Here is a 25,504-nt window from a genome sequence, read left to right on the forward strand (position 1 = left end):
CCTGCCTAAAATTATTTCTGACAAAATGAGGAGGACTGACAAAAGCTTCTGTCCAGTCAGGGCTGGCAATGAGTATGAGATTATCTGTATGTTGGCTAGTACTGGAGTGGGATTGATCTTCTGCCATCATTTTTGGCAACGCAATCTACACATGCAAAAGAGACAATACTGGAGTCAGACACAGAATTATGGATCCCCTGTGGCTGTCTCCACACCTATTAAAAGAAAACAAGTGATATTGGTGGTGACGCACCAGCTTTAGGAGCTGTTCCAAGAGTCTGTCCCCAGAGAATCAAAGGGAGATAAGAGTTCAGTATATGCTCCAGGAAACACAAGTGGAGCTTAACACAAAGTATGTTAAGCCCAGGCAGCCAGTCTGCAAGGATGTTGTGCTCAGATTAATTCTACCAGGAACTAAATACAACAGGTATGTTGGGGTTTCCATAAATCTGCTCCACAGCAGGGGATTAATTTATTTTTCTGCGTTGCTTGTGATACAAGGCTGGGACCAGGTCACTGGTTGCCCTCTTCTGTGGAGGTTCCCCAGTGCGATGAGAGCACACTTTAGGAGTTTGTGCCATCTGCAGTAGACAATCACAAAACATTCGGTGACACAGAAAACTATTCAAGTAACTATTCCAGTGTCTCCAGATGAGTCACTAGCTCATCTGATGAGGGAACTTTCTGACTCCCAAGTAAATGGTTTTGGTGACCTGACTATTGTTATGAAACTTGCTCACTCTGTGAACTTATGGTGACATTGGCATTTTGTATCCAAAGTTATTTAAGTGCTATGGGTGGCTGTGTTAGAAAGTATCTGGGCCTGTATTGGAAGTGTTTTAAGTGGTTAGTAATATATTTATGTCAATTACAAACTTCACAGGCAGTCCCAGGTGTCATTTAGTAAAAGGTCAATGCCTGTTGTAATGTAGGGTCATTACTGCTAATTTTCACTACCAGTAACTATTTGCTAGTGGTGTGCAATGCCATCTTAAATCCCTTCAGAGACCTCCTATGTGAGCTGTAGTTTGGAGGGAGGTGTATATTTTTCCCCCTTCTGCTTTCATTAGAACAATGGAGAGCACTGACAGGAAGAAGCCAATAAAACAGACAAGCTTTTGGGGTTCACCCAAGGTCATCTTCAGATGAGATTTAGAAGAAGGAACATCAGGTTAACAGTATGCTGTGAACTGTTGCTTTGAGGATAAAAGGAACAAAAAGAGCTTCCAACCTGTTCTGAAGTTTGTCAGCCATGTGATCAGGAGAGGAGCTTTCTCTAAAATATCTGGATTGCATTGTGGGGCCATTCTGTGAACCAGGATACTTGTAGCAGTACAATCTCTCTGTGCTGTAAAGATGGGAATAACAACATGTAGGAGGGATAGGAATAGAATCCTCTATAGCAGAGGACGTGGGGTCTCATTTCAGGTTCTCTGTAAACAAAAACAAAACCAACTACAAACAAAACCACAAAAAAAAAAAGACAGTCTGATGTATGTCACCTTGTGTCTAGTTTTTAGGTTTTGTGTGTGTGTGCAAAATACTGTTTTAAGAATTTCCTGCTTTTTTCCCCATCCATAAAGCCTTATTCCACCCCTCTTGGGTTGTGCAAATGGGAAACTGTACTGGTGAAGTTGTTCAGAGGTCTTAAGCACCTCTACGGAAACTTCAAAAAATAACTTTGTGTTTGAGCTAATGGGCCCTACGTTACGGATGTACGTAACCATGGGACTGGTAGCCTTATGGATGTATATCCACATAAGCTAAGTCTGTCACTGGGGTCATAAGTAGCCCATGAAAATAAACAGAGCAGCCCACAGTGATTTGGTAGTCTGTATGAGGTGGGATCTCTTCCCCACCTCTCCCCCTTGCTTTTCTCAACATAAAATAAACATGCATAGTAATCTTTTGGCTGTTTTCACTACTGGTTCTACTACATGGGTTTCAATTGGCTTAAATTTAAAGTCTTCATTGATAGCTTGTATTTTAAGTAGATGTCACCATTTTTCTGTAAAAGTCTGACACCATTAAAAATAGAATATCTGCACAGAAGAACCCTGGTATGAACTTTGCTCAGGGTATTTTAAATAAAAGAATTATTGTGATAGTTGATCAAAATATTTCCCATGTGGAAAAGTTCAGCCGAAGAAAGAACATTTCAGATCTATAAAGATAGGATACCTATAAAAATAGGCATGTAACTCTATCATTTAAACTCCTAAATAGCAATTTCTAGCTTGTTTCCTTTTCCCATTATTTCATCTTTGTTTTTATAGGTAAAAAATCTAGGAGACAGATGCAGTTCCTTCTTAATCTGGCCTTTTAATGAGGCTTGATCCAATATGGTTATCTTTTAGGATGGTACATCATCTTCTGGTGAGAATAGTTTTTCCTTTAAAGTATTTCTGTATTATGGTGTTGTATTTTAGAGAAGTATCTTGTAAGTGTATGGTTGGGGAGACATTTCTAGTTTTTTCAGTAAAATATTAGTTTATCAAGGCTGGAATTTGTTAGATAAGCTCTGTTGTAATGTATGCTTATATCTCACCTACTGATCCTTTAAAATGTAATGTGACTTCTAATGTCTATGCTATAGTAGTTCCTGTACTTAGGATTTAAATACTGTAAGATTTGGCTATTTAGTGGGTTCTGGCAAGTAATTCTTAATAACTTCCAAAAGAACTTCATTACAATTCCATTTTTATTTTCAAAAAATCTCCATTGACTTCATGCAGAGGTCTATGTGCACAACTAGCCCTGCCCTGTGCATGAATGAGCCACCTTTGCTCCCCAGAGCCCTCTTGGGTCAGGATGCTGAAGTAGAGCTGAGGTGGGCTTCCTGGCCCTATAGCAGGTGGTTAGAGGCAGCTGTGTAGCAGTGTGGAGATAAGGGTCTGGCAAGCTGCTGGATGCTGTGTGGGAAGCCAGGGAGGGCTGCTGCTGATGGCAAAGTACCTTGCTATCCCTTATGTGGCATCGTTAAGAGAAGGATTTCCAAACCTCCATGTTCTGCCCAGCACAAGGACACGTTACAATGTAATTAGCCTTACTGAATATGTTTGTTAATCATGCTGAAATCCTGCACGCCACAGCTACATTCTACACAGTTTGAATATTTCATATTTTTCTGGGTTTAGTTTAGCTTGGCTTTTCTTCTCTGCTTCCTAGCTAAGTCACTTAAGTATAAACATATCTATTTGTCTCTAAGGATATGATTCAAGAAAGCTGAGAGAGATAGCGTGCTCCAAAACACCAGATGCAGAAATGATGTCAATACTCCTATTAGGTTGACCAATTTCATACTGCTTCTTTTCTGTTGTTTTTCTTGGGTTAGAAGATCACTTTCTGGTACAAAGTCTAATTTGTTCAATGGATTCTGTTATTCTCTCAATGTTCCTTTGCAGATCCCAGCTTTAAAAAAAAGTGTATTCTGAAGTAATGAATGTATTTGCATGCTTGATTCACTGCAAGTCAGTGACTGAAGGCTTAAATTTTGAGAAATGGTACTTGTAAAATAATCTAAAACCTTGAAAAATTTCTCCTCAATTTCTTATTCAAGATCTCCTGAAAGACTGCTAATAGACTGAGGGCCATATGTACTCATCGACCTCACTTTTCAAGAGGTATACCTATGTACTACACACTGAGACAGACTGCTGCTAGGGCCTATGGCCACACAAAACTGGCTATAACTACCATACAAGCACAACCTGTCAACCAAGGTCCATGGTGCCTCACGTGCCTGTTGACGTTGTTCATCTTTGACCAAACCTATAGTTTGATCTAACACCTGGCTTCAGTGATGTAGGTTCTACCTCTTACTGCAAAAGGCACAGGGAGAGTAAATTACCAACAGTCTCTACAGGTATAGGTATGTAGCTGTACTTTTTATTAGTCTGCTGAAGCTCACTTAAAGAATTGGCTGCACATAAGCAATTGCTGAGTGTGAAGACTGCTTTTAGGCAGTAAGATCATAGTCTTGGATGACTGCTGTTTTTCTCTGTTTATCCTTGAGTAAGTAGCTCTTAATTCCTCTTCTGGATAATGTATGATTAAGTTTGCTGGGATTACTGATAATTACTGCTTGGAGCACAGTCAGAATCCTCTTCCTACTGCCTTACTTTGAATTCTACCTCTTTCTCCATGTTATCTAAGAAGTCCGTTTCTTGCATTTTGGGGCCTCTGCTAGGTAGGCAACACTGCATGCGTCAAATTTCTTCAGCATGCCATCATGTTTATCCCCTTTGCTCAGTCATTAGCAGCAGGATAACATCCATTTCTTTCATCCTGCTGCTATTTTTCCCTTCAGCACTGCCTTTTATATAAATAACATACTTCCTGACCTTTCCCAAAGATGTCCTCAGCCTGCTGTGTTTGTCTCTAGTTAGCTCAAAGCATGCTGAAGCAGTCTGAGCAGCACAGTCTGAGTCCTTTCTTTTGTTGTTGTTTTTTTTTTAATAGCAGTACAATGAGATTTATATATAAAGTGGGATATTAACAAGACAGATCTTGATTCCTTGGCTGTAAAATGATCAACTTGCTTAGTGCGCTGGATTGACAGTAATGTCACTCAAAGCCAGGGAGCTCAGATGCTGCCTTTGAGTTGATCTAGACTGTGAAATAAAAATAATCCTCACTGAGGGTGAAAGCAAGTTTGGGTTATTTTCTGGTTGACTTGGCTGCTTGTATTTGACATAAAAATGTAGTGGCTGTCACTTAAAATGTCTCCATGATTTTGTGGCCAGAAATTGTCTTTTCGCATTACTAATGGAAACAGTAAGGCAAGTCTGATAGGGCATCATAAGCTGTTTGGGGCTACCCTGTCATCTGCTTGAGCATATTGGGGATGGAGGTGCAACACAGCTATAGGCAAAGCAGCTTCTGCTCTGTACAGCCCAATTATATGGGATTTCTTGGGGATGGTGAGCACTTGCTGTGACAAGAAGGCTGACGTGAACATCAAGCTGTCACTCACTAGGCTGAAGACTCAGCCATCCAGCATAAAGTTTCGAGTGGTGTAGGCATAAAAAATGCTTGCAGCAGGTCCACTTGTGACATGCCTCCTACCATGGTGAAAAACTGCACCTCTGGGGTCTTGTGTGACACTTGGTGTGAACAAAGGCTTTGCATCCTGAGCCTTTGCACTCAGTGTGCAGAACGGACACATTCCTCCTGACTTGCAGTGAGTTAATGTCAGATCCATTTCCTTTTGCTGGAAAATAGCATGGTGATACCATAATCAAAATACGTGGTAGACTTTGTATTGTCACTTTTTTCCTTACTTCTTCCATTTGTCTTTTCCCCAAAGCAGGATTTTTACTGCTAGATACTGTAAGAATCACACATTCTATATTTAGCTGTTAAAGAGTTGTCATGTGAGGGTTTGGTGAACTACTTTGTTTCTATTGGGAGACAGCCCTAGATGCAAGCCTAGAGGCTGGAGATCTGGGAGTGCCACCAGTCTACCTGCTGTTGTATTCCATCAGTTCATATTGCTTGTTGGCTAATAGCAGGGGCTTTTGTCTGGTGTAAAGCATTTAATTTTTATCGAGCCACTGCAGCCAAACTGTGATACAGTTTTTTACTTTGTGTACTACCCTAGGCTCATGCTTTGAAAGACATTATAACAACTCTGTTGCATTGTAATTCCCCCCAAAAAATCTGTTCCTTATTCTTCAGATAATCTCACTGTCATCTGTAGATTACTCACGGGGTCATTTATTGCTCAGATTAAGTGAGGGTGGCAGAATCTGGCATCAGCAATATCTTTCTCTCTGCAGTATACACAATGGAAAAGCCAGCGGATGTGGCTTGAAGAGGTGCACTATTAATCCTGAGCATATGAAGGAACTGGCTTCAGACAGCACTTGTATCTCTTGGCAGCAGAGGACAAGCTGTAGGTGTGACAGCCATGGGTGCAGGGGCTGAGGTTAAGGCTGCAGATTTCTGCGTGGGCAATGCCATCCCATCACAAGCTTCTGGGGGAGCAGCATAGCATTAGTCAGCTGGGCTGCAGGTGTTTAAGCCTAAACAGACACTCAGAGCTAATTAAATAATCTAATTATAAAAGTCTGAAAGAAGCTGTTCCTTCCTCCACTGACTGATGTGACAGAAGAACTACATACAAATGGAAAGGTGTCTTGGGCCAGAATCTAATTTTATTTGTCAGGGGATATTTGGGGCAATTCAGATGGCTTCAGTGAAAGGTACTCAAGGATCAGCACAGCTGAAATCAAAATCCAAGCCGTGAGCCACCCACTTTTGCATGGCTCTTTGCTCTGACTCAGCTGTTTTGGGTCTCTCCTGCACTGATGGCACCCATTTTCACACGTGGATAACTTGATGACAGGCCAAGGGCAGACTCCCTCTGATGTGCCTGACAGTGCTTTAGGGACATGCAACTTGTTTAGCTAGACCATGTCTGACACCTGGAAAGAACCCATGATACATTGATGCATCTCGCCCACATGTTTCCAGCAGCAAAACCAATGTCCTTGGTAAGCAGGTAGCTTTAACCAGACATAAACCCAAAATACTGCTTGCAGTCTACATCTTGCATTTAGGAGAAATTAGGTTTTTAAAACAAGCAAACAAAGTACCTCATAACCCTACAGTTCAAGCTGAGAAACTTCCTGCTTATACTGCTTAGAAGGTGGCTGGCTTTCAGAAGTAGTTTTCCAAGACTTTGATCAATTTAGAGACTTAAGACAGTGACTGCTTTTAGCACCCAATATGTGTGTCTGGTGGTTTTGAGCATCCTGCTTGCTGATGACTGGATGCATTGCAAAAAAAATTTTGGTAAGTGGAACAACTTCATGCAGCAAGGCTTTCAATAGATCCAAGGAAACATGCATGGAGAAAGATGTCACTGTGGCCCAAGCTCTCGTGACAGTGACAGCAGGAGGAGGTGGGAGGATGCTGTGTTTTTTCTGTCTTAAGTCCAGACTCTGACTAACCCTGTGTGGGTTCTGGTATCCAAGTCTGGACTGTCCTCAGTCCCAGCTGGGTACGTGGCATATCTTCTTTCCAGCACCATGGGCTGGGGGAGGGAAGAGCACAGAGTGTGACTGGGATTGGAATTTGGCCCTTAAACAGCTTTATTAAACTGTGGGAAAGTGATAGGGTTGCCAACCAGACAAGCGAAGAAACTACTGAAAGTTCATCACACTAAACACCTCCTCCATTTCAAAGCAAAAGAAAGCCTTTGTGTTGGAAACCTCATCCTCCTGACCAAAATAGAATTTCAGCCTCCACTTTTGGGTATTTTTCAGGTACTTACATATTAGATGTTATGAATATACATAGGAAAATTTTGCCACAATATCTGCAGACATATTTTCATTAATCCATGCATTCATAGGAATACTGAAGTTCAGGGTTGACCCCAGTGTTTCTGTGGTTCTGGGTTTTCCATTTGATGTGGTTTTGAAAAATACTAGTAAATCCTTGCAGAAATCTTTTGTTTCTAACCACAGCTCATAGATATTCTCCAGGCAGAAATGTAAAAGCTGCTCTGAAATTCCTCCTCCTGCTTTCTATTAGGGATTGGTTGATCCTTCTTGGTTTACCTTGCATTTGAGCTATGGTGTTGGGACAAGGCTGTTCTACATGCACATAATCAAGTCCTTTCACCAAAGTTTCCTATGGCATCTCTCAACGTAGATGAACAGTGGCCACTTCAGGAACAACCCACATGCAGCAGTTGCGGGTAGTGAACAAGATGTTAAACATCTATGGAGAGAATCACAGGCCTGACTGAAGTCTTGTTAAGTCTCTCTTAGTCTCCCATTCTGATTTTGTCCACTTACATTTCCCTGAAGAGGGAGTATTGGCTTTCCAGAAGAGAAGAAACATTGACTACTTGCTGAGCAACAGCTGAAAGCTATCGTTTTTAATCTTGCATTTTTTTATATTGGATGCTTACACTGGAAGACACATTTTTTTCACAATAAACTGTTTCCATTTTGCTTTGTAGAACAAATGAAATGATTAAAGCAGGAGCTATTCCCAGTTTACAATCAATTCTTCAAGACAGTAATAATAATTGACCTCAGGTTAGTCTCTCCATAAATTGTATTTGAAACCATGCAAGTTGCAAACAAGCATAGCCAGATTGTCCCCAAAACGTATTCTCCAAGAGAGAAAATTATGTCACGTCTGAGCAAGACATGGATGGATACTTGCTTTGGTTCTTAAATGTTAGTGTGCTGAAGTGAAACCAAGCAATTGTGTCCCATATGTGCAAAGTATAATGTTTTGCTAGTCATTAACAAGAAAAGTATTATGGTTAATCTGAGGCTTTCCTAAAGCCTTTTTTTGGCAATAACACTATGAAAGGGAGCAGCTGAAATAATAATAAAACTTTATACTTACAGGGAACTTTCATCTGGGAATATCAAAATAATTTATAAGCCTAGTTAAATCTATCTTGCTATTTTTCTAGGTTACTATTTTCCTGTGGCAATTGGTAAGCAAGAAATTTTATCCTGGTTTAGCAGAAGGGTGAACTGGGGCACAGAAAGGGTGGGCAACTCGTGCAGGTTTACTGCAGCAGGTAACAGGGGTTTAGCCAAGATTCATGCTCAAGAGAGGTGGGTTTTGCATTGCCCTACTCATGACAGGATTGAGTTACTTTCTGATTTCTGACAGTAAGGGGTTATGCTGCTGAGAGCCTTTCCACATCAACACCATGTATCCAGGTCCTAAGGATCTGCCTCCAGGTACAGGTAGCTGCCTGCTTCCATCTTCGTTTCAGTCATTCCCAAGGGTCACTCAGTAAGTCTACCTTAGATGCTTGAGCTGCTCTTTCTCGCACCTAAGAATTGGGCTCTGCAGCAGGCACTTCCCATCCAGCATGATGCCCAGCTGGGAGAGTTAGGAGAGCACCCATGTGACAGACTCCCAAAGAGCTGCATCGACTGGGTTGGTAGAGATGCTTCTGCTAAAGCCATGAAGCATCATCCTTTTTCCTAATAAACATCCTAAGGTGCCTGGAGCACAACAACCCTTCAGTCGGAAATGGTGAAGGTCCACTTCACGATGTGAAGTCCATGAAGACATGAAGAAAGCATGAAATCTTCTGGTCAGTTGAAGATAAGGCTACTTTACTATGTTTGTATTTTGAAGCTCCCAAAAATCCAGGGAGTCTGTTGGCCACTTTGAAGAGACGCTTGCTTTCAAGACATAGGGGCTGTCTCTCATCCATGTAATCTTCAGGTCTCGTTTTTGAAACAAGCTGACTCCTTGCTACAAACAGTTCATTTCTGTCTGGAACTGCAAATACATCTTCTTTAACATGAAGATATTTTCAAAGGCTATAAATCAAACAACTATTTCCCTCATTAAAGGAGGAATTGCACATCTTTCACGGCATGGGTGTTGTAAAAGCACAAGGATACTCCTTGCACTATCCCCAGGTCTCTGTGAACAGTCTGGACTGGATCTGAAGCAGAATAAACATTGTGTGCTGTTAAAAGACACATTTTTTCTGCTTGTGCTGATTTCTGCTGTCCATGTGAAATCTAATTGGCAACAAATTTTACAATAAATTTCCAGGCAGGTGCCAATGTGTGGTCCTATGGATACTTGAGAGAAGATCAAGAACTCTACTAGCTTTCCATATGCTGGGCAGACAAGGTTTAAAGGAATGAATTAAGAGGGGGAGAAAAAAAAAAGTACCACTGCATTGTAGTTCATTATCAGTAATACAATATAATTTTATTTACTGACAGAGGTTCTGATGGTATTTTGAAAGGTGCCCTTTTTCTTTCTGGGATAGAACATACAAAGATTTATGGTAGGCAGATCAGAGATTTTTTTCATCCTGCCTTGTTCGTTTTGTTTTACTGTCTCACCTCACCTTAATTGGTGTGCTATTGCCACAATCTATAGCTGAGATTTTTAGATAGGAGGTTTGGCTTAAACAGTGAAATCTGAGGCTTGAGAAACCTTATGGATCATGGGAATGTCTATGGAGCATCAGCCCTTTTGCAGGACCAATGACCTCATTGTTCAGTTAAGGAGCACTGAAAGCAAGCGCCACTGGACATCTGGGTTTAGGCCCTGTGCCCCCAGAAATTTGGGAGTTCTGGAAACAAAAATACCTTTTGTTTAGATAGGATGTTGACTCAAAATTCTGGCCTCCCCCCCTTACTCCATTGCTAAGAAAGCAAATCATGTAACAGAATAGTATATACTCAGCTATACCCTGGGTTTTATTTCTTTTCTATTATTTTTATTTTTACTAGTGATTGCTTCATTAACATAACTAGATGTACAGAGCCCAATGTCATTAACAGGTTCAAAAAAAAAAAAAGGAAAATCACAGGCATCAAGCAGATTTGCTGGCAATCTTGACCATGAATGAAATCCAACTTCAAATATACCCCATGCAAACATATGTACAGAAATCTTAAGCAGTTTGGTTGAAGAGATTCCAGCCCAGGACATTTTATTAACCTCCACATAACTGAATGCGTTTCAGCTCTGCACATGTTTTGATTTGTAACTGCTCAAAGAAACCAACAGCGCATGCATCTCAAATGCCTGGCTGAAGTATTTTGTGAAAATGAATGATCAAAAGCAGGTCAGACATCTTTGTCTTGCTTGAACTTGTTCAAAATCAGAATAATTCTCAGCATCTGGTCAACTTTAGTAATGTTTTTGTCTTGGTTTCTTAAGTCTCTGTAGAGAAACATAATAATCTGTGACATGTTTTATGAATCCAAGGACATTTTTTTCAATCACCTGTCTAGACATGTACATGCACAAATAAGTTGCTAGTTATTTCAAGACATGCATAAAACACTGAAAAACCAACGTACTGAAAAAAAAAAAAGTCCTTTTATTGGTTGCTACCTGCTTGAAGAGCATTAATGAGGTATGAGACTGAAATGCTATGTTAAGTTAGTAAAAGGAAAATTCTCACGCAACATGAGTAATGCAGAGCCTCACCCTTCAGTAGCTGAGGCAGGGTTTTGGTCTGATGGTTGTGCTGGGGATGTTTGCAATAAGAATATCATTATAGTTCGTCTTTTCTTCAGCAGTTGATTGTGACAGTGAAAGATAGAAATGTAGAAATGTCATCTTTGGACTGTTTACCACATTTTATTCTTTTCAAGAGTATTCAGCCAGTTTACTAATAATTTTGTGGTCGTAGATCACAGCTTTGCAATCTCCTTGAGTGTAGAAGTTCTCTCCAGTGTAAGGGGGAAATGTACCTTCAGTAGTCTCAGGAAGAAGCTAATTAAAAGCATATTTTCAAATGAGAAATGTCACTTTAAATCTGAAAGCTTTCATATGTCTTTGATTCTGTGACCATTAATTGTTTTCCCTTGAAATCTGTTATAATTTATGGGAAATCATTAGTCTGCTGTAGAATGGCATGAAACTGGGATTTTGTAATCCTTCTGAGCACTGTTGAAATAACAATTGTGGGAAATAATTTCCTTTAGGACCACAAAGTGTCCTTATTATCATTGTGTCCTATATACATACCAATTGTCTATAATAAATTGGCTGGTTGGCAATCAATGCCTTTTATGGGGATTTTTGAGGGGGTTTAGCTGTAGTTTCACCTTTCACATGGCTGATATACCTCAATCATATTTTTGATCTATGTATATTTCTGTCTAAATGTGTATATATGCCCATACCTGTGGGGATAATTTTTGGTTTTGTGGACTCTGAATGTGAGGTAAAACTAATTACTTTCAATGTTTCCTTAGACTCAAATGTTTTAAAAGTTTATGGTACTTCAAAAGTGGCTGACATTTGGTTTCTGTTTGGGATAAGGTTTTGAGCCAAATTATTTTTTCCCTCTCAGCCCTCAACCTGCTTGCATAATATCTGAGTAATAAAGAAGAGATCACTGAGGGTTTCACTCTCTAAGATGAATGAAATTCCAGACATAAGGTAATTGAAGAGCCTTGCTCTTCGTTGTCTTTTCGGAGAAAGCTGGAGTGATCCGTAGGAGAGGTACTAGTAGGATTAATGCTGTGCTCCCTGCAAGGTTCTAGTGTGATGCTAATGTTATTTTTAGGGCATCGTTATTGATATTGGCTAGCATTACTCAGAGCCTTTAATCAAAAGGAAGAAGTGATAAAGACATCTTTATGATACGCCCATAAGCGATAAGCATGAGGAATATGGAAAAAGATTAAAGACATAATATCTTGGCCTCAGAGAAAAGGGTCTTTGTCCTGTTAAAAATAAAGCTAGCCAGATGTGCTCATTTAGGCATGGCAGCCCTTATTTTCTCATCGAGCCCACCTCTGGATAGACTTTTAAAATCTAAACCTTAATTTTGACAATTTTCTTTGAGATCCCATAACACTTGTTGCACTGCTGCACTGAGCTGTGCAAGGCACTTAGGTTTGGGCCACTTTTCTGCAAGCAAATAGTCAAAGCATGCTGGCAATTAAATATATGCTTAAATTCCTTACTGGATCAGGCAGGGTATTGTGTGGCACATTTTTTACCTTAAAGAGCAGAGCAGTTCCTGTCTGTGAACTCCTTCTCAGTTGTATGACAGCGAGGCAGGCTGACTAAAAAACACAGCTGTAGGTGCAATTGTGCTAGTGGGAATTATTTAACCTACATACCTATTGCTCTGAAAGTGCCTGCAGATAAAAAAAATAAAATAAAAAATAAAGGCAGGGAGGAGAGGAAAAGCAGGCTTCTAGTTTTGATGTAGGATAATCCTGCATCTCTCTGAGAGCTCTGGGGTCCAGCAGGGCCTGTTCTCCATCCAGAGCTGCTTGCCGTTGCTCTCCAGCTCATGTTAAACATCAAAGCCACCCACTCAGAAGGATGCCACTGATGCACAAGGTCTTCCTTCAGCCCATCGCTTCTGAAGAAGCTCACCACCTTTAAATATGCAGCCCATTAAACAGCCTGTCTTCATCTGAACTCGCTCACCATGCCTTTGTTGACCTATAGGGGTGAGCAACTGAGTGCACTGTTATTGGAAGTCAATGACAGACATAAAATACCAACTGTCCACCTGCCCCTGCAGCATGTATCCATAGGAATCATGTACACTTGCTGCTGTTTGAGGATGGGCTTTGTCAGAAGCAATGACATCTGCCAGGGAATCCTGCATTTTAGAAGTTAAAAGTTCACACAGTTAACTGTGCTCTCCTACTTTGGGGTCAGGCACAGTTTGTGGGAGCATTTTCTCATTAGATTTTACAGTCCAGAATGGACTGAATGCAGCAGCCTACAGGACCGCAGAGAAGTTAGAATGGGGTTTTAGTGGGAATATTTGCATACAGCTGTGTGCTCTGGAATGAACAAGTATTTTCCATTCATTCTGGCAGTTGACCATGTAGGTTCCTAATTTAAAACAAGGAGGAAGCAGGGGAAAGACATAAGAACTATGTAACAGGACAGAAAAAAGCTTCTGGACATTTCCTAAAATGAGACCTTCAGTTATGGATGAGGCACTTATTCCATCACTGTGACTCCATTAAATTGGTAGTCAGTAAATTCACATCCCTTTCTGCATTTTTTTTTCAGCAGATTTTTTTTTCAGCTTTAGAATATATATTGTTAATGTAAATGTTGTTTCCGTTTTCTTTATGCCACTGATTGCTGCCTTTGAATTCTCTTCAGGGGATGTAAGTCTCTTTCAAATATCTTAGAGTAGAGCTGTTTTCTTGTCTGTCTGGAAACTTTACTGGCTTTTGCTGGGAGAACGTAATGGAAGAAGAGTTGCTTGGGTTTTATGAGTTCCTAAAAAATAATTTGGTTACAGTTAAGTGGAAACACTTTTAATGCTTTCTAATAGTTCTCATCCTGGATGGAAGTTATCACTGTTGACAGAAAACCTCAGGGGGTGGAGAAGATAGTAAGTAGTCTTCCAAAGTGAAGGATTATGTGTGTTTCCAGCCATCTGGAAGTTCAGAAACTGATGATTTATCTTCAAAGCAGAGGATTTATCTTCAAAAAGGAAAAGTCACATAGCTGCGTCACACTTTGCCTACCTGTTGAAATCCTATTTCGTTCCTTAGGATTATACCCCAGGATTATGCAGAGAAGAGGCAAGGAGATGATTTTATGAAATCCTTCAGCATTACTTCACATCCATCATTCGTAAATGATGGTGGAGAATCTGGTGGTGGCCTGGGATGCCATGGATCATGCTGATTCCTATGATTTAGCCCTGAAGGAATGCCGCTGGTGGCTTCAGCTCCCCTCCCACGCCCCAGAATGTGCCGTGGTGCCACAGCCTTATCCCAGCCCTTGGACATGGTGAGCAAAATGCATCCTTTGCTGCATGGCAGGTTGCATGGTGGGCTGTGCTTCTGAGTGATGGTTCACAAGGGGGGGGAAAAACAAAGCACGTGTAGAGCTATCATGCACCTATATCCAGTAATTGGTCTGATTTTTTCACACTGCTGTGTTGTTAGGAACTGGGGTGACTAAAGAAGAATAATATCTTTAGTGGTTATTAAAGTACAGCAGAAATCTCCTTAAGGACAGATGAAGATCATCTGGCCTCTGCTGCCTAATGACCCTTTTCCTGGAGAGTGTCAAACTGAATTTGTAGTTGTGTCTCTTTGTTTAGACATTAGCTTTCAATTTATTACTTAAGGGACTCAGCCCCAAATTGGAGATAGGTCACTATTTGCCCTTTTTTAATGGTAAACTGCACTGTGCACACAAACATGTCAGAAACAGTTGAGGGTATGTTGCTTTCTAGTCCTCCAGCAGCCCATCATTTTATGTTGGTGTCATTTGATTAACATAAGGTATCACTGATCACAGCAATTAGACAAAAACGCCACTATTTCTTAAAAACTCAGCAGGGTGTTACTGCTGTGCTATGGCAGTAGGATGGAGAAATCCCAGCTCTGGAGCCATGGCTCCCAGTGCTTGGAGCAGAGGGGATCTGGCCTCCTAGAGAGATGGTAGACTTCCTCCATAAAAGTCTGGGCAGGGTTCCTTAGGGCTTGTGTTGACCCAAGTCAAAATCTAGCTCAGGGTTAGGCATTGGTGAACAAACCATGTCCTCTGGAGACACAACAATGCTATTTCCAAGTCCTGGTAGGCTTTCTTAGTACTCGGGGCATCAACAGACAATAACATAAATGTATCCAGTAGTTTCTTCCCTTTACAGGTTCTACATATCTCATAAATTTTTGTTAAATGTATACTATTCTAACCATCTAGTAGTGGATTGCACCCACAGAAATGATATTCTTGGTTTATGATATGTTGTTATAATATTCTTGGTTTATGATCTGTGTAGATTAGCATCCTCCAGTTAATTCTTTTTTCTCCATCACTTGGTGAAATGGAGATGCACATATGTGTTTGGAGAAAGCCATGTGGGAATGAAAGCATCCAAGCATTTAAACATGCTGATGTTACAGCATGCAGAATGGGGATGAAGGACCTAAATAAACCTCCTCACATCCTGTAGGTAACAGACAGCATATATTATCCTACACATTCAGTATTCTCCAGTGGAGTTATGGATTTTCTGGCTGATACATGATTTCCTGTGTTGTAAGAGATTACAATAGATGATCGAGACAAAACCATGCTGGCAGACTTTCATTCAGTGCTAGGGTATTCATTCTGATGTGTAACCATCTCCTGAAAGTGACCTTCTGCACTTACCTAAGTCACAGCCACCATTTTGTTCCACCGTTTTTGTAAATGCAATTTTATTCCTTGAGCATGTGTAAGAGTGATACCATTCCACAGTCAGAAAGATTTTAGGGTTGGGGTTCTCTTCAGCCTTCTTGTATTTACTTGTTTGTTTCTTTATAACATCATGTTTCTCCTTGGAAATATGTTTGTCTACACAGGAAGAGTATCCATTGCAATTTATTCTTCCTGACCTTTTGTGAATCTAAAATAAACTGCTTCTTGGAAAGAAACCAGAGGCTCTCCTCTGTGTTCCCTTCAAACAGATCTGGCCTTAAATTGTTTCTATTGGAGACAGCAGGAGCTTCTCTTGAAGTCGATGAAAAAGGAAGCGGGACAGAGTAAAATTTTCCATCACTGATTTTTTATTTATTTTATTTTTATTTATTTATTTTCCAATAGTCAGATACTCTTTGAAAAGATTCTGAATTTTTTTCAAACCTCTCTTTTCTTACTTCTGCTGATCCCAACTGGCTACTTTGACTGTCACACCCTATCCACTCAACTTTTTTGTTGCTTTAACTGAGTATAGAGTTCCCCCTGTTCCCAATATAAGTTTTTTCACTATGCTGGAGCCCTGAAATGGCTGATGCTATTCTCTCTATTACATAGCCAGAAGGGATGAGGAGTTGTGCACAGATCGCGCTTGTTCAGATGATCACAGTGAAGCATGTCCCAAGAACAGCGTTGACTTCCAGCCTGTGCTTCTCAGGTGGGTTGCTAGAGCATGGAGATCGAGGTGGAGTCAGTGCAGGCACAGAATTCCCTATAGGCTCTGTTGTCTTTTCATTTGCATCTGATCTCAGCTCCAGCTTTTCCTGAGGAGTTTATTTTGTTTAGGAGAGAAAGTCAGCTGACCTAAGTAGATAACTTCTTGCTTTTGCAGACTGGAGGTGTGTGTTAGGAAGAAGGAGACTAGTTCTGTTGGGCAATGACCATAACGTTCTCCATCTTAACTATGTGCATCTGTGTTATGCAAGAGGCTTTGGATTCTGCAAAGTACTCAAAAATTGCTTTCTAAAATTAGTAAGTAATGAACCATCCTGAGCATTGTTGGAAAAAACAATGCAGTTGGAGGAGATCAGGAAAGGTTCCTTTTTGACAATTATTTTTAACATGTGATACATTTTAGCTGAAAGTTGGGGAACAGCTAGGGGCAAAGGGAGAAACATCCCTCCCTGTGGTTAACCTTGCTCAGAAAGTGTGAATCACTGAACTAAATAAAGTTTGTAAAAGATGCTTTGAAAATACTATGCTACGCCCTATAATTCAGTCAAGAATGAAGGAGGAGGGAAAAAAAAAAAAATCAAAAGTCCCTGCTAATTTTTATATCATTTCCTGGCACATTACTGTTTCTTCTTTTTTTATTTTTTTTCCAAATTTTCCCCATTATCAACCATAATCCTTTTTCTGTTTTGTTTTAATTTTTTGTTTTTGTCTTTTTATCCATTTCATTTTGTGAGGCTGGTAACATAACCTTAACAGCAACGTTGCTGTCCACAACCAACAGTGAAGAGAAATGCCAAGAGAGTCCTGTTAGGATTGGAGGACAACAAAGACAGGGTGTTTTTTTTTGGTTTTTTTTTTTTTGGTTGGTTGGTTTTTTACATTTTTATTAGGACCTCATGATGTACACATGAAAAATTAATTTCAGAACATGAACTGCTCTTCAGATGGCGCCATTTAAATCTGGAGGATGTTAACATTCCTGCTGCATGACAAAGGTCCGCTACCCCCTGTGTTGATACTCATCCTGCTCAGAGGCAATAACATCTAAGGATGAACAGAGGCTGTGGCACCAAATCCTGCTTGAAGGCTACTTTCACAGATTTATCTTGGGATTTTCTAGCATTCCATGTCAGGGGCAGTTTGCCCTTCAGGGCTCGGCTGCATGGCTCTCGCTGTTTGCGGGGCTCCAGCTGTTTCATTAATGTTTAGATGTATGGGGCAGGAAAGTGCCTGCCCCAAAGGTATAAAAATGAAAGTTTCAGCGCTGTTTAACAACCACCATTGTAGCCAGGTGGCGTTGAAGGTGAAAAACCACAAACAGTTTGTATGGACGAACCCACCCCCAGGTTCCCCCCCATGCTGGTGTGCATGGGGTGCTGGTGGTGGCATGTGGTGATGGGGTGGCAGCAGGCCACCGTGGGGTGCTTGTGTAGCACCCTGAGCCTGCTGGCGGGTGAGCACTGCATTCATGGGGTGTGAAACCCATCCCTCAGTCTGCATGGTGTTAGGGTTCACTCAGTGGGAGTTTAACAGGGAAAAGTGTATGTGATTTGCTTAACATCCCTTCGTGAATGGAAGCTAGGTTGGAGGGGCTGGGACCCGGGGTGTTGCAGCCCTCTTGGAGAGGTACAGGAGAGCAGACAGGGCCATGAAACCAGCTTGTCATCTGCTTTTCCCTCTCTGCTTTGCTGATTAACCCTTTGCTCCTCCTCATAAAAACAAACACAGCCTGACTCCCAGGTGCTCTTGATGGTTAAATGATCCCCACAGCAGATGCAGTCTCGGGGAGCTAAGGCTGTATGCAGGCAGGGAAGGAGAGGAGTTTTTCTCCCCAGGCTGCTGAGCTCTTTGGCACTGTTTAGTCTGGGGTCTGGAATCACACACATGTGGCTCAGGCACTCCCCGCAGAGCGGTGCTGACCTTTGGATCTGTAGCTCCACTGTCCCCAGTCCTGGTGCTCTCCCATACGGTTCCTGCTATTCCTGCAAACCCATGCTGGCTTTTTAATAGCATGCGGGGAGTTCCAATGAAGCCAAGGTCACTCTGACTCCCCCAAAGTCACCTTTTTTAATCTGGAAGCAGACGGAGCCAAGGGCAGTGTTTGTGCTGGTGTGTGGGGGCAATGACAGTGTCCTACAACTTCTCATCAGGCACTGAGCACAAGCATGCAGCCTAAACTCAGGGTTTGCTTTGTGCTAGGGTCAGTCTCTGGATCACATTTATAAATATGCTGCTGAGTGGACAGGATTTTCTTTATGTGGGTTTTATGCCAAAACTCTTAGATACTTTATTTTTCTGTGTATATGTCTGCATGTCCCTATGTGCACACCTGAAGCTGCCTGCTGTGCCCAGCCTTGAGTTGCCCTCTCCCTCTGCAGAGCATGAGCAAGCGCCCAGTGGCCCAGTGTGAGCACAGAAATTTTTATATATCTTTAAGGTCAGGGAAAGCTGAAAACAAATGACTTCTGACAACTCCTTGGCTTGCAGATACATCAGTAGCACCAAGGCTCTGTGGCCAACTACGTGCTACTGAAACAACCCCCCTCGTCAGGCTGCCTTTCGCTTCAGGGCTCTGGCTTCAGCGTGCTGCCTCTGAGCACAGCTCCTCTGCTGCAAGAGCTGCCTGGGATTTCACAGCACAGCAGGGCTCAGCTCTTGATCTTGGGACAAAAGACTTCATGCTGGCTCTTCCATGCAAAGCTGGAGTGCCCTGCAGAAGAATTGAGGATTCTGTCGCCCCGTCCTCCCCCCCCTCCTTTTTTTTCATCTTCTCCTAAGAAAGAAACATGGGGAAAGAGTGTTTGCTGATCTTGTACAAAGCCCAGTGAAAAATGACAGCTGGAGGAGCATGACAAGGCATGTAAACTTGAGCTAATAGAAACCGATGTGCCAAATGACTGTTTATTCAGATCTGTCATTGTCAACAAGGACCCCTTTACAAGGCAGGTATTGTTTGCAGTAACAAGTGCACCATGAAGGCGAATGTAGCTCCAAGTTCTGTGACTTGGCATCCTTAAAAATAAAGTTTAAAAAATCCTTGACCCATCCTTACACGCAACACTGGTAGCATCTAAATACTTACTGACAAGTTTGCATTTTTCAGCTTTAATCAGGCTAATTTTCAACAACCAAGCACTCTTTTAATTGCATTGTTCGCTTTGGTACTGTTGATGCCATGTTACTGGCCCAAGCTTACATATCTGGACTGTTACCTTGAAGTTGTGTCTTTTGATATCAGCAGCAAGGCAGAGTCAAGAAATCAGAAAATAGTGGTGGCTTTGTGTTTTCTTTTTGTAGAACAAAAGGGAAGACAACTTTTTTGTTGGAATTAGATGGTTTTTAAGGACCCTTCCAATCCGAACCATTCTGTGACTCTGATTTTGAGCAGGCTGTCACACTTACTCTTCTGGCTTTTCAGCAAAATATCTCTCGGCTAAGCAAACTATAGTGAGACTTCATTTTGAATTAAATTTGCAGATTTGTAACCATTTACTCAAAATACATACAAACTATTAAACAGCATAAATGAAACATGAAATCTTGCATTGAGGCTGCATTGGGCAATGATGCATCCATTATGTAGAAGTACGAGAGAAATATTCAAGGAGTTTTACTGATCTTTGAATGAATGCATAGCATACATCTCCCCCCCCCCCCGCCCTTTTTTTTAATTAAAAAAGAAACATCCTATTGCTACAGATCTGTGTTGACCTCATGGTCCCATATGGATACTGGTGAACTGGGTAACAGTTGACTGAGAACTCAGCGGAATTTGAAACACGACTAAGTTTTTAATATAGGTAACAAACTTCATCTACATTAGCCAACTTAAAATAGCATCCAGGCTTTGGCTATGGGATTTCCTAAAGTTTTTCATGGAATAACGTGTGTGTTTCTAGTGATGCACACTGGAAATCCGCGATCAGTATGTTTATGATTTCACTCTGGCCTAAGAGAGATGCTTGATTTCACCATCACACTCTTTTTTTTCCCACTTAAAAACAAACAACAACAACAAAAACCCACAACATATTCCGTGGTACCTCCCTTGAAAAAGATGTTGTGAAATGTAATTGTCTGTACAATTCTTGGAGATCTTCTGGAAAGAAGTCTTCTCTGAGATGTATGTTATTTCTGTGCAAGGAGGAATGTATTAGCTTAAGTGATGAACATTGCCATGTGCAGGATTTTGGCTTGGGAGAGAGGAGTCCTGCCATAAACGTTATCTCTTGTTCCCTGGCTTGCTGGGTCTACAGAGATTGATGCTGTGCAAGGGTGCTGGTAGTTTCCTGCCCAGTCTGGATGGAGCCGATTTAGGGCGAGGCCTGGACATAGTTGGGGTGCACTGTTCACCCGCTAGATCCCTCCCTGGTGTTACTTAATTCCCAAAGCTGAAGCAGAAGCTGTGGGAAAGCAGTCCTGCAGTCTGCTCTTTGAGATAAAGTTTTAATCTCTCCTGTTTTCATTGGCACTCCTGTTGGCTGGGCACACAGGAAACATGTTTGAGACATTTCTGCACGTGGCACATTTGTGCAGCCCTGGGAGGACCCTGCTTACCATGCTCTGCTCTTTGCTTCACCAGAAACAGCGCAGAATTTGTGAACCTCTTGGGAGCTTACCTTGCTGTCGTTCTGAAACAAATCTGCTTCTGGCCTTATGGTCCTCTTTATACCAAAGCTTGAGGCTTGGCTGTTGAAGTCTTTGTGAAGTAATCTAAGAGGTAAAATGTAAGAAGCTGCTCCTGGAAATAAATGGAAATGGAAAGAAATGATATATTTGAGTAGACTGGAGACAGAATGTGCAAAGCAATTTAAACCAGGGCAACAGTGAGATGGTGGAAGATTTGCTCTCAGGTGTTTCCATTTTTCTTTATCAACTTAACACATGATCAAATTGCTGACATTCAGCCCAAGAAGTGTATGCCCAGACCTCTGCAGGCAGTGACAAACTCTCTCAGGTGCTGTCTACACCCAAATTCAGACTCCACCAGATGCATTTGTGCTTATGTACTATGCTTGCTAGCAAAGCATTTGACAAAGTTTCCTGGCCTGCGTAGGCAGCAATTAGTTGGTTTATACATGTTTATACTGGACAGAAACTAAGCCCTTGTTAATAAGAACCATACATGAAAATGGTTTTGGCAAAAAGTCTGGACTCAAAGGATACAGGCTGGATAGCCTGTACCTGAAGTCACCTAAACAAAACATCTTGTTTCCTTTTGCTTTCATTAGGTGGTATCTTTGAATTTTTACCTGCAAGCGGCACACATGTATCAGCATCAGTCCCTGCCCTGATGCAGGCTGTGCTATTGGGGTGGGTGCATTGCCCCTGCCTGCAGCCCCAGGGGCTCTCTGCCTCCACATCATCCAGCTACAGAGGACAGGCAAACCTCGTGGAGATATGCTGTGGAGATATGTTTTAAGCACAGCCCCTTCTTCCCTCTCTCACTCTGCAGCACTTCAGCAGCTTTGCCAGTCTGGAAGGGTAGGGCATTGCAAGGTGTCTTTAGTAATGAAGCACATCCCTCCTGAGAGCCCAGTTTTAGGAAGAACCTTTGAAATTCCTGGACTAAAACCAGATGTGCTTTTCTAAAGGTGCTTTTGCTGAAAGGTTAGTTCTGCGGTTGTTGTCATCCAAGAATGAAATGATGTCATCAGTGTACATCAAGTCACTTGTCTCTGGAAGGGTTAAAGCAAAGAAAACTGTGAGTCATTAGAAAGTAATTCCCTTATTTGAAGCACACACGAAACAGGAGTCTGGATGGCAAAGGAACAAAGCCTCATTCTTTCATGTGCGTTTGCTGAACGCCTTAGTGTCTTAGATAAAGAACAAGTATCTACTAGTGGATTAACATTTTGAAAAAGTCAGGATTAAAAAAAAAATATCTCAGCGAGACTGTGTAATTGAAGCTCTGCCTCAGTTCAAAAGCTTAGGCCAGTAAGCTCCTGGCCACCAACTAATTCATCTATTTTGTGACAAGAAGGCAGAATGCTAATCATCAGGGCAGCAGATGGAGGGGGAGAAAGAGAGGGCTGCATGGATATTCGGTGACAACCATCCTGACTTCAGAGGCAGTACAGAGGGCTATTAATGTATTCCCTTGCCCTGGCTGAGAGTACTGACCTCACTTCTAATCCTGCCCCTCCGGGGTACTTAATTTCCAGCATTGCTCAACCCAGTCAGGCCTGTTTAACAATTTCTTTTCTGAGTTAGTCTCTTTGAAGAGGCCCTATTTTCTGTTCAGTGACATGAAAGAGATACTGATGTTGATTATCAAAGGCATGTGCTCCAAACCACCAAGTGTCTAATGCCCAAGGGAGGTAATATTATCTCTGCCTTCAGCGTTTACATCCTCCCGCCAAGAAAGATGTGGTGGTTAACTAGCACATCTTTTTTCCTTCCTACTAATTTTACATGAGCTATTAATCAGAGGAGAAAATTAACTAATTCTTCAGCTTGTAGGTCACACTAGGGCAGCTCTCATCTAGATTAAAAGGACCGTAGACTGGTGCAAAGTCAGCTGTGCTGTACTCTGCAGCCAGGCAGGTTTATGCGTGCTCTTTTCACCCTGCTGTACCGCAGAAGTCTCACTGTGCTCTCTCAGTGTCCATGACCCTTCCTGCCCTGCCCAGAGACCACAAATATTAGCACAACAGTTGGAGGGCTGGTTGCCCCCACCTGGAAGGAGTCCATGCCACCGACCGACTGCCAGGACAAAGATCAGTCGACATGTGCCAGCTCACCCTGGAGGACAGAAGGTCTCGTGAAGAAGGAGCAAGCTCCTGGGCATTCACCATATGATGATGAGGTCTGTGGCCTGTCTACAGAGCAAGCTTCGTTGCCTGAGCTTTTAACCCAGAAACCCTAGAAATGACACTGTGGATAAGTGGTGTTGAGAGGTGAAAAGGGGGAAGTTGTTCCTCTTTTAAATGAACATGTTGCTCGGGGTTTCTTTCTACAGGGTTTCCTCAGTCACTGGCTGAGGAAATTAATTTGATTCAGGGTTGCAGAAAGAGTTTTTCTCAGCTTAATTGCATGAAGTAATGACAGTTGACACCTTGCTGAAACTCTTTTCCCGATGCCAGGATGTTCGTGTATGTGCAACAGTTCATCCTTTCAAGGCAGTGAGTCAAGCGTTGTCCTGCCATATGAGCTTTACCATGAAACAACAGCTGTACTGGACACCCACAGTAAATAGCGTACTTTTCACTGTAGGTGCAGCTATCTAAACTAAATGGCTGAAGTGGTCTTCTTTAACTTTATGTCAATTAAGATTACAAAAATGAGAGTTTCTTTTTGAGATGGGAATTAAATCCAAATCTACTACACCTTATGCTTCTCTGCAGGAGAATTTTTTTTCTCACTCTTAATATACACTTTGACTTCCAAAATGACACAAATAAGCAAAACCAGTAGGCTGAACTATTTAGCTGGATCAGCATTTTTCATCTTTTGCCTATTTCAAGATATCAAAAAATATTGCATTCAAATAAGTTATTTGTTTAAAAGTTCCTCATAAGTGCGTACACAAATCTGTACAGTTAATGTTTTGAATTAAATAATTTCAAGACACGTGTGTGTGTTAATAATGAAAACAATCTTATGTATAGATAGGCTCACAAATCTTTGTTTGCTGTAGTATTTTGGCTAATGGGCTTTAAGATGGCAAAAATGGGTCATATAGGCAGCTAGACAGATTTAGCCCTATTTAGGTTGGTCAGGTACACTTTTTGAGCTGAATACCAAAAACTCAAGAGAATCTAATCTCTTTTCAGTGAAATATGGCCACGTAAGTTTTTGTAATATTTTACAAATAAATTGTATCAGAACACTGATTAAACACTTAGGTGTCATTTTAACAACGTGTCTGAAAATAGAATGAACTCAAACTTTTCCACTAACACTACTGATAGATGCATTGTATGCAACTGTAGTGAGTTTTTCTTTTTTGTTGTTGTTATTGTTTTTTTTCTTTGTTTTTGATAAAGATGCAAATGTACATGCAATATCTTCTGTAATTATTGTAGTGGGGAAAGCACAGAGGACTTCTGGCAGTATGGCTATCTGATCTGCATGTATTCTTGCTGCAATGTCAAGCCTTTCTGCTGATTAGTTGTGGACCTGCCCTTGCTGTACTCAGACCTCAGATGTTCATTCCTTCTTTGTAAGAACTGACCCAAAATATTTTTGATAAACAAAAAATTATTTTGACTGAAATATCAACACTTAGGTCAAGACATTCAAGCTTTTACTATTTACAAATTTTGTCCATTATTTAGAGTGCAAAATACAAACAAAAACCTCCTTTAATACTCTTGCTTGGTTTTCAGCTCCATTCTGCTACTAGATAATGAGTAATTCTGTCATAACTAAGCTTGCCAAGGAGTTTCTGATAGGAAACACAAAAATAACATATTAGGAGCAAATTTTCATGATGTGGCTTCTCAAAATGTTTGGAATTGGTCTTCCAGAACAGGATTCAGCAGTGCTTGCCTCAGTCTTGATTATTCCCAGAGTGAAAGAGTATCACAATGTTTTCAGACAGTTCACTTCTGATGGAGACTGATTTTACTCAATTATGTGTTTATATATATTAATGCATTTTACAATGTTAACACTTAGCCCTGGAATAAAGGACAATGGCAGCGGAGTGTGCAAGTGTGTGTAAAACAGTTCTGATGAGATCTACACTGGGTAGATAAAAACAAACAAAGAACAGAAAAAAAAAAAAACTTCCTACAGGGGAAAAAAAAAATGTATAAATGCAGTTTTATCTTGATTTGGAAACCAAGTGTCCTGGCTCATCACCAGCATCATCAGACTTCTGTTCCTTTGTGCAGCCCCTGGAAAGTCCTACCTTGGACCAAGGCCACTGGGAAATAACTAGAGGCTGCCACTGATCCAGAAAACAGGGGGAATTGACATACGGAAGGACTGGAGCTAACCAGACTAAATGAACCTCTGTTCCTCAGTCGTGACTTGGAGGGAGACATGGAAAGAGCTAGCAAATAGTCCAATCTCATGCTGAAAGTAGGGAAGGCCTCTGATGACAAATCCACAGTGGTCTGAACTTAATGTTAAATGCCATTATAACATTGGGTGATGTGTTTTCCAAACA

At 41.3% G+C, this 25,504-nt stretch overlaps 1 long non-coding RNA gene across 2 annotated transcripts in view; it reads left to right on the plus strand.

Moving 5' to 3' along the window:
* Positions 1 to 25,207, plus strand: part of LOC310893717 — a 116,518-nt gene extending 91,311 nt beyond the window's left edge. For both annotated transcript variants that reach the window (XR_014579238.1, XR_014579239.1), the window contains 3 exons: positions 14,013 to 14,253; positions 16,270 to 16,369; positions 17,312 to 25,207. This is a non-coding gene — a long non-coding RNA (uncharacterized lncRNA). The remainder of the gene's footprint in view (positions 1 to 14,012; positions 14,254 to 16,269; positions 16,370 to 17,311) is intronic.
* The last annotated feature ends 297 nt before the right edge of the window (positions 25,208 to 25,504 follow it).

The sequence above is a fragment of the Anser anser genome, assembly GCF_964211835.1.
Source record: "Anser anser genome assembly, chromosome: 2".
Lineage (NCBI taxonomy): Eukaryota > Metazoa > Chordata > Aves > Anseriformes > Anatidae > Anser > Anser anser.